Raw genomic sequence first — 9849 nt, forward strand, 5'->3', positions numbered from 1 at the left:
CACACACACACACACACACACAGTCTCTCTCTCTGACACACACACACACACAGTCTCTCTCTCTCTCTGAGACACACACCCTATCTCTCTGACACTCCACACCCCACTCCCACACACACTCTCAATCCCTACACACAACCTCTCCCACACACACATACACATACACACTCTTTCCCGCTGCACACATACTCTCAGCCCACACACACACACTTTCTCTCTCCCACACATACAACACTCTCACCCCGCTACACACACACAAACTCTCCCCTCCCACATTCAAAAACAGACTCTCACCTCCCACACATGCACATGCACTCTCACACACACACGAACAATGCACTCACTCACACACACACAATCTCTCTCTCACACACACATAGTCTCTCTCTGAGACACACACACACACACTCACACACACAGTCTGTCTGTCTCTCTCTCTCTTTGACACACACACACTCACTCTCTCTCTCTCTCACAGTCCCCACCCCACAACCCCCACACACTCTCAAGGCCTAGACACACACTCTCACCCCACAACACACACTCTCCCTATCCCACACACACTCTTCCCCACTCCCACCCCCACACACACATACATTCTCCCACACAGACACAGACTCATCGTCCACCCCTACACACATTCACCCCTCTACCCCCAACACATACACTCTCCCACACAAACACACTCTCCCCCACCCCCAGCGCGTGTGCGCGCGCGCGCGCGCACACACACACACACACACACAAACACACACACCCTCCACCCCCACACATACTCACCCCTGTCACCACACACACTCTCCCCTCCCACATGTGCACATGAATACTCTCCCACATATGCACATGCGCTCACACACACACATGCACACTCTCTCACATACACTCACACGCACTTCCTCCCCACATACATATGCGCTCTTCCCCTCCCACACACACAAACACACACTCTCCCCTCCCACACACACAAACACACACTCTCCCCTCCCACACACACATTCTCCCACGCATGCACTCTCAACACACACGAACAATGCACTCACACACACACTCTCCCCTCCCACACACACACGCTCACATTCTCCCCTCCCACACTCACGCACACACACACTCTCCCCTCCCACACACACACACACACTCTCCCTCTCTGTCCTCCCACACACTGTCTCTCTCACACATACACACTCTCTATCTCTCTTTCCCCCAGCCACCCCCCACACGCACAGACAAATCTATGGGGTGAATCTGTATTTGCAGACACATTCTATTTTGTTCAATAAGCACACAAATTATAGACAGTCAGTCATTGTGGCTTTTATAAATTCCTACTTTAGAAATAAAACAAGTCTGACTCCAAACCAATACACAAACAGATTCTAAACAAGGCCTCATACCTAACATGCATTGTCTGACCTAAAATGTCACCTATTCTTTACACTGATTAAACCTTTAGTTCTCCCAGGGGACTGACTTGAAAGGAATTCAGGGATTTACATATACTTATTAATTAATTAAAATCTTCTAACTGATTAAAGATTTAACAGCATCTTAGATTTGTTTAATACATCTTCATCAGTAGTGTGACCCTTTGATCTTTTACTTATTAATTTTGTGTTCTGTGTGCTTTTTTCTCACTTCACTTGACGAAGGGGCTACGCTCCAAAAGCTTGTGTTTTCGAATAAACCTGTTGGACTATAACCTGGTGTTGTGTGATTTCTGACCTTGTCCACCCCAGTCCGACACCGGCACCTCCACAGCATCTGTGAAGAGAGAAACCGTTCACCTCTGAAGAAGTCATACTGAACTCAAAATTTTAACTCTATTTCTCCTCCTGCTTTTAAGATTCTTAAAGGGTTTGACAGGCTAGATGTGGAGAGGTGGTTTTCCCTTGTGGGAGAGTCTAGGACCTGCGGCATCATCTAATATTAAGGAGTCACCTGGTTAGAGCAGAGATCAAGAGGAATTTCTTCTGTCAGAGGTAAGTGAATCTGTGAATCCTTTACTAGAGAGGGCAATTGAAGCTGGGTCGTTAAGTATATTTAAAGTTGAGATAAACAGATTTTTAATTAGTAAGGGATTCAAGGGTTATATAGATAAGACAATAAAATGGAGTTGTAGACTATCAGATCAGCCATGATTCTCACTGAATAGCAAGTTGGACTCAATGTGACTAGTGGCCTGCTTCTTCTCCAACAGCTTATTGTCTAAATGCACTATTTCAATTACCTACAGATGATATATTTAATGATAATTATACAGTACCAATTTTCAACAATATACTTTAGTGCCAAACCATAACTTTATCTAATCCACCCCTCACCCATTTTTGATCTGACGACTTGCACTTGCAGACAGTGACAGAATCAATCCATTTAGTCCAGTGAGAACAGACACGGCATATTGTAAACACACAATCATTATAGAATTTAGTTTAGAGGTATGGACTTGTTACAAATTTCTCGAATTCAATAGACTCCCATATGGATAGGGGTTTAACATGAGTAAAATGTAGAGACACAGAGTAATTGACGAGACGCAGAGTCATTGACCACGTCATCAACCATGCACAGAGTCATTGATCCCGTCATTAACCAGACACGGAGTCAGCGACTCCGTTATCAACCAGACGCAGTCATCGACCAGACACAGTCGACGACTCAGTCATCGACCAGGCACACAGTCGTCGACCCCGTCATAGACCAGGCGTAGAGTCAGTGACTCCGTCATCGAGCAGACACAGTCAGCGACCATGTCATCGACCAGATGCAGAGTCAGCGACCCTGTCATCCAATGGATGCAGAGTCAGCGACCCCGTCATCGACCAAACAGAGTCAGGCGCAGAGTCAGCAACCCTGTAATAGACCAGACGCAGTCATCGACCCCATCATTACCGGATACAGAGTCACCGACCGTGTCATCGACCAGATGCAGTCATCGATCCCGTCATTAACCAGATGCAGAGTCAGCGACTGCGTCATCGACCAAACACTGAGTCAGCGACCGCATTATCGACCAGATGCAGAGTCATCGACCCTGTCATTAACCAGACGCAGAGTCAGTGGCTCCATCTTCGAGCAGATGCAGAGTCAGCAACCCTGTCATTGACCAAACACAGAGTTAGCGACCTCGTCATCAACCAGACGCAGAGTCAGCGTCCTCGTCATCAACCAGACGCAAAGTCAGCGTCCTCGTCATCAACCAGACGCAGAGTCAGCGACCCCATCATAGACCAGACACAGAGTCAGTGACCCCGTCATTAACGAGACACAGAGTCAGCGACCTAGTCATCAACCAGACACAGAGCCAGCGACCTCGTCATCAACCAGACGCAGAGTCAGCGACCTAGTCATCAACCAGACACAGAGTCAGCGACCTCGTCATCAACCAGACGCAGAGTCAGCGACCTCGTTATGGACCAGGCGCAGGGTCATCAACTCCGTTGTCGAGCAGACGCAGGTTCAGCGAACCCGTCACTGATCAGACGCAGAATCAACGACCCAGTCATTAACCAGGCACAGGTTCAGCAACCCTGTCATCAACCAGACACAGAGTCAGTGACCCCATCCTCGATCAGACATATAGTTAGTGACCCCATCATCAATTAGACAGAGCTAGAGGCTTTGTTAATGGTCAGACAGAGCATTAGAGACTCTATTATTGATCAGGCATTGATGGAGAGCCTATGTCAATGATCAGACACAGAGTTAGAGACTCTGTTATCGATCAATACTGCATTAGAGATTCCATTATTGATCAGAGTCATTTGTTGATCACAAGCTGAGTTACAGACTCCATTATTGCCCAGATACTAAGTTAGAATCTGTGTCAATGATCAGATACTGAGTTAGAGATTCTGTTATTGATGAGACACCAAGTTAGAACCCATTATTGATCACATCCTGGGTTAGAGCTATTTATTGATCACATACTGTGTTGGAGACTGTTATTGATTAGATACTGGTAGAGACCCTGTTATTGATCAGCCACAGAGTTGAGACCCTATTATTGATCAGATATTAATTAGAGCCCGCATTAATGATCAGATACTTAGTTAGAGACACTGTTGTCGATCAGATGTAGAGTTAGAGACTCCATTATTGCTCAGATACCGAGTGAGACATTCTGTTAATGATCAGGTACTGAGTGAAAGCCTCTTTTATTGATCAGATACTGAATTTTAGAGCCCACATCAATGATTAGATATGAGTTAGAGACTTCGTTATTGATCAGATGCAGAGTTGGAGACCCCGTTATCGATCAGATACTGAGTTAGTGACTCTGTCGTCGATCAGATACTAAGTTAGCCACTCCGTTATTGATCAGATACTGAGTGAAACACTCTTGTTGATTAGATAATGAGTTACAGACCCCATTATTGATCAGATACTAAGTTACAGACCCCATTATTTATCAGGTGCTGAGTTAGTGCCCCCAGTAGATCAGATACTGAGTTTGTGCTCTCGTTATGGATCAGAGAGTGAATTAGTGCCCCTGTTATGGATGAGATACTAAGTTTGTGCCCCCGTTATTGATCAGATACTGAGTTAGACCCCGTGTCAATGATTAGATTGCGTTTAGAGACCCAGTTGCTGATCAGTGACGGAGTCAGAGCCCGTTCTTGATGAGATACACTGTTAGGAGTAGTAGTAGGAGGAGTAGGAGGAGGAGGGCGGGGTAGGGAAGGAGGGAAGCAGACACACATTCACTCACCTCAGAGCCACTTCGGTGACCGGGGAAGGTGGAAAGTGTGGGGAAGTGAAGCGGAGGCCGCGGGCCGCCTGCGGTCCCTGGCACGGTCCCCTCCGCCTCTCTCACCGTGTGTCTGTGTGTATTTATATAAATTTCGAACCCTATCGGTATACCGTTCGCCCCCCCTCCCCGAACCGGCAAAAGATGGCGCTGCCGTCCCCGGAGAAGGAGAGAGAGAGGGGAGAAAGTATACACAGGGGGAAGAGGAGGCGGCGGAGGGTGGCCTTTAGGCCTCAAGCCTCGGGCTCGAGTAATCGTCCAGTCCAGAACGAAGGGAGAGGGCGTTTGAGAGCAAAAAAAAAAGACAGGCCTCCCCCCTCCGAACAACATCAAACTCTGAGGACCCCTAACAAACAGAAAGGGATGTGGGGAAATGAGGATAAATCGATTAAATTCCCCATGCCCCTCGGCCACAGCTTCTAGATTCAAACTTCCCGCCTCGTACAAAATGGCGGACGGCACCAACCGCCGCTTCCCTCAAACCTTCACTTCTAAAAAAAATAAATAAAAACCAACACTCCTCCTCTGCCCAACACACAACTATTTTTAAAGAAAGAAAGGTTTATTCATGGTTTGTTTATTTATTCCTTATCGCGCGCTCTCAATGCCTGGTCGTTTTTTTTGAATTTTCCCGCGCGCGCCGCCTCCCACAAAATGGCGGCGGCTCCCTTCCTCTCTCTGAAAGGAGGACAGGCTGCTGCTGGAAACGTGAAACAAAAACAACAAGTTGCTGGAAAGGCTCAGCAGGGTCCGACAGCATCTGTGAGGAAGAAAAAAAAAATGTCAGAGTTAACGCCTCGGGTCCGGTGACCCTTGGAACTGTTGCTGGAAATAGAATGTCAGGATAATTGTGGACTTATACCTTCCTCCCTTCACCACTTTACAAACTAACCTTCAGTACGTGTGTGTGTCTCTTCTTTTTCGAAAAGGTACTGTAATAGGTGTGTTTCTTCGACAAGAAAACAACAAAAATACGGTTTGAATTTTCCCCCCTTTCCTTTCCAACATGGTGGCCACAACTTGACTCCTTTTCATGGGGTTGGTTGGGGAGAGGAAGCAAAAGAATGGGAGTCATTCATTTTCTTCCAATTTCCTACAATTTCTAATTTTCTTCCAAGTTTATTTTCTCAAGTTTTCTAACTTACTTTTTAACAATTATGTTCACATTCTACTTTTTCTCCAAATTTAAAATTTTCTATTTATTTCTTTCTAATTTAATTTTCAGATTTTAAATTTGACTTCATTAATTTCCTATTTCTTTCCAGTTTTCAGTTTCAGATTTTCTTAATTGTGTTAATTTTCTTTCTTAATATTTTCTATTGTCTTTTCCATTTTTAATTTTCATATTTTCTTAATTTAACTTTCTCATACTAATTTTCTATTTTTAAACTTCCACCTTAAAGTTTCTACTTTATTTTCTAAATTTTTTATTTCAAGTTTTGTCCAGTTTTAAAATATTCTAATTTTTTTAATTATCTAATTTTTTCCCTCCAATTTGGTATAATTTTCTATTTATAAATTTTCCTTTAACTTAATCCAAATGTTAATTTTCTAGTTTTTATTTCTCAATTTCCTCCATTTTAAAATTCTTAGTTAAATTTTTTCTATTAATTTTCTCCAATTTAAAAATTTTACTTCATTGTAATTTTAATTTTCTCCAGCTTTATTTTCTACTTGTTAAATTGTTTTTTTTTTATAACTTTTGTTTTATTTAATCTTTAATTACTGAATTATATTTTAATTTTTACATTTTTCCTGAAAATATTTTGTATTCACTTTGTTGGGAAATATTTTTGGGGGTTGCAATTGCTCATGTCAAAAAGTCATTTTCAACGTTTTTGGGGTATTTCATTAATTTTGAAATGTGGAATTGGCAAATTGTCTTTCCTTTCACAATGACCACAATCCCAAAAGGAAAGTGGAGCCTTTAATTTTCCCTTGAACAACATTTGTATTTAGTTTGCTGGGATTTTGTTTTGTGTGTACAATTCCCTCATTTCACGAAGTCGGTTTCAACTGTTTTGTTTTTGGGTCATTTTAAAATGGAGAATTGGCAAGTCTGAATTTCCCCTCACACCGGCCACAATAAAACCTCATCCCAAAATGGGAATGGAACCTTTTGTATTTTCTTCAAAAATATTTGTTCAGTTTTTTTTGTTTGCAATTTGTGACGCTCAGTTTAAAATATACTGTTTTTAGTTTGTTTGAATTTGGAGAATTGGCAAATTTAAATTAGCCACCTTCCCTTTAAAATTTGCAATCATCACCGACCACCTTCCCCTCACAAAACACCCCCATAAAATCATCAGGTTTGCCAAGCCATATTATAATCATTGAAGAATACAGATTTATTTTGCAGAGTATATTCCCCCCCCCATCTTCCCACTGCACCCCACCATTGCTCACAATAGCCATGTCAATTTATCAATTGTCTCTTTTCCAGCCACAGATTTTTCCCTATAAAATGGCAGCTATAAACAAACCACCACCCCCCTACAAAACTGAGTTATAATTTTTGTTAGGAATTTGAGTTTATTTACCACTGCTTCCCCCCCAAAAGATCAATTCTTCTTCATAAACCGGACTGATTAAAAAAAGTTGAAATCTAATTCCATGAATATGAATTTTCCCACATTTCTTACAAAATGGCAGCCACACAAACCATTCCAATCCTGAAAGTTGAATAGAATTGAACCTAAAAAGAATACTCACTGCACATTAAACACAAGATTAGATTTGTAAAATCAGAGTGTTGGTTTGTGTTCAAAAATTTAAATATTTTTCAGATTTGAATTTTCTTGCACTTTCCCATAAAATGGAACCTCAAGTGAGTTGAGCCAATTTTAAGTTAAATTTTAAAATTAATTTTTTTTAGATTTGTGCAAGTCATATTTTAATTTTTTTTTAAGAATTAAATGATTTCTTTGCAGTTTTGAACTTTCCCCAATTGCTCGTGTTAAGATTGGTCAATTTTGAAAAGAATTAAGTGATCTTTTTTCCATACAGATTTGAATTTTTCCAAGCTTCCATACAAAATATTAACCGTGTCATACTATCCCACATCACAACAGGTGTCCCAACGCCCCAATGGCTGCAACTCACCACTACCTCCTCAGGGGCAATTTGAAGTTTGGTTCTGTCATCTTTTGAGGAACAACACAAGGAATATACATATTTCCTAGAATCCCTACAGTGTGGAAGGCCATTCAACCCACTGAGTCCAAACCAATACTCTGAAGAGCATCTCACCCAGACCCCCCCACTTTATCCCTGAACCCTTTCATTTTCCATGGCTAAGCCACCTAACCTGCACATCTCCAAACTGTGGGAGGAGACTGGAGCACCTGGAGGAAACCCATGCAGACAAAAAGAGACAACATGTAAAGTAACCCAAGGCTGAATTGAATCCAGCTCTCTAGCACCATTAGGCCACGGTGCTAACCACTGACACACCATGCTGCCTTATTGGAACCACATTTGGAATATTGTGAGCAGTTTTTGTGCCCCGTCTAAAGAAGGGAGCTTTGGCGTTGGAGGGAGTCCAGAGGTAGTTTGCGAGAATAATCCCGGGGATGAAGGACTTGTCATACGAGCAGCAGTTGAGGACTGGGAGTGTAGTACTCCATGGAATTCAGAAGGACACAGAGATTGGATCTGATTTGAGCTTACAGGATAGAGCGCGCCCTGGAGATATCGATTTGGAGAAGATGCTTCCACGAGTAGGAGAAAGAGACGAGACTAGGACACAAGGGCAGAGCCTCAGTGAACGGTCAACCATTTAGAACAGAAATAAGGAGTAATTCCTTCAGCCAGAGAATGATGAATCTATGGAACTCATTAAAGCATCATTAATGTGGAGGCCAAGTATTTAAAACTGATAGATAGGTTCTTGATTGGTAATGGGATCAAAGGTATGGGAAGAGGGCAAGAGAATGGGATTGAGAAACATAGAAGCCATGATCGAATGTGGAGTGACTCGAAGGAGCAGAATTAGGCCATTCAGCCCAATGTTTTGTGGTGTAAAATACCTCCTCCAATAGATTTATTTTGTTTGTGGTAGGGGATGGGTGAGGTAAGAAAAACATCATGCTTTGGTGGAGTTTCAAACTAGTGCCTGGAAATGTAAGTGTTTTAAAAGTGATGGGGGAAGTCTTATAGAAACAAAATTATGAAGGGAATAGATAAGGTAGAAGCAGGGAGGTTGTTTCCACTGGCAGGCGAAACCAGAACTAGGGGGCATTGCCTCAAAATGTGCAGCAGAAGATTTAGGACTGAATTGAGGAGGAACTTCTTCACCCAAAGGGTTGTGAATCTCAGATTCCCTGCCCAGTGAAGTAGTTGAGGCTACCTTGTTGAATGTTTTTAAGGCAAAAATAGATTTTTGAACAGTAAAGGAATTAAATGTTATGGTGAATGAGTCGGTAAGTGGAGCTCAGACCACAAGATCAGCCATGATCTTATTTGAATGGCAAAACAGGCTTGATGGGCCAAATAGCTTATTTCTGCTTGTATATCTTATGTTATTTTGTTAATCTTTTTCAAATATAATGCAGCCAGGAAAATAGTTTTTTTTAAAAATAGTTACACTGCTTGCGAGAGAACTGAAATTCATATTGAAATTACTGTTCCAGACAATTCCAGAGAACCTGAATTGTTTAAACTCTTACTGAAATATAAATGAAGACACAAAGGAGTTACTCAAAGGAGTTAGGTTTTGACAAGAGTTTCGGAGACATAATAGTTTAACCAGGTGCCAACTTCACAGGAAGTACAGCAAATCGTAATGCTATAGTAACTCCCAATGTAATTTTCTAAAATTGACAATCTGCTGGCCTGCTATCAATAACTCTCAACCAGCTAACTTAAACATCAGATGTGAAAATTTGAATGACCATTGTTCCCCCCTCCCCCCCCCCAACAATGTTGTTCCTTAAATGAACAACATAGGGGCAGATCTGACTGACTTATGGACATTAGGGGATCCAAACATTTTAATTCTAAATACAACAGAGGTTAAAGAAAAGGAACCAGATGGTGGGCAACTCTGAGGGATTGGGAATGTGCTCCCTGGAAGGACAGACATGGATTCAACAGTGACTGAC

Source organism: Rhincodon typus, chromosome 47, assembly GCF_021869965.1.
Source record: "Rhincodon typus isolate 14 chromosome 47, sRhiTyp1.1, whole genome shotgun sequence".
In the NCBI taxonomy this organism is placed as follows: domain Eukaryota; kingdom Metazoa; phylum Chordata; class Chondrichthyes; order Orectolobiformes; family Rhincodontidae; genus Rhincodon; species Rhincodon typus.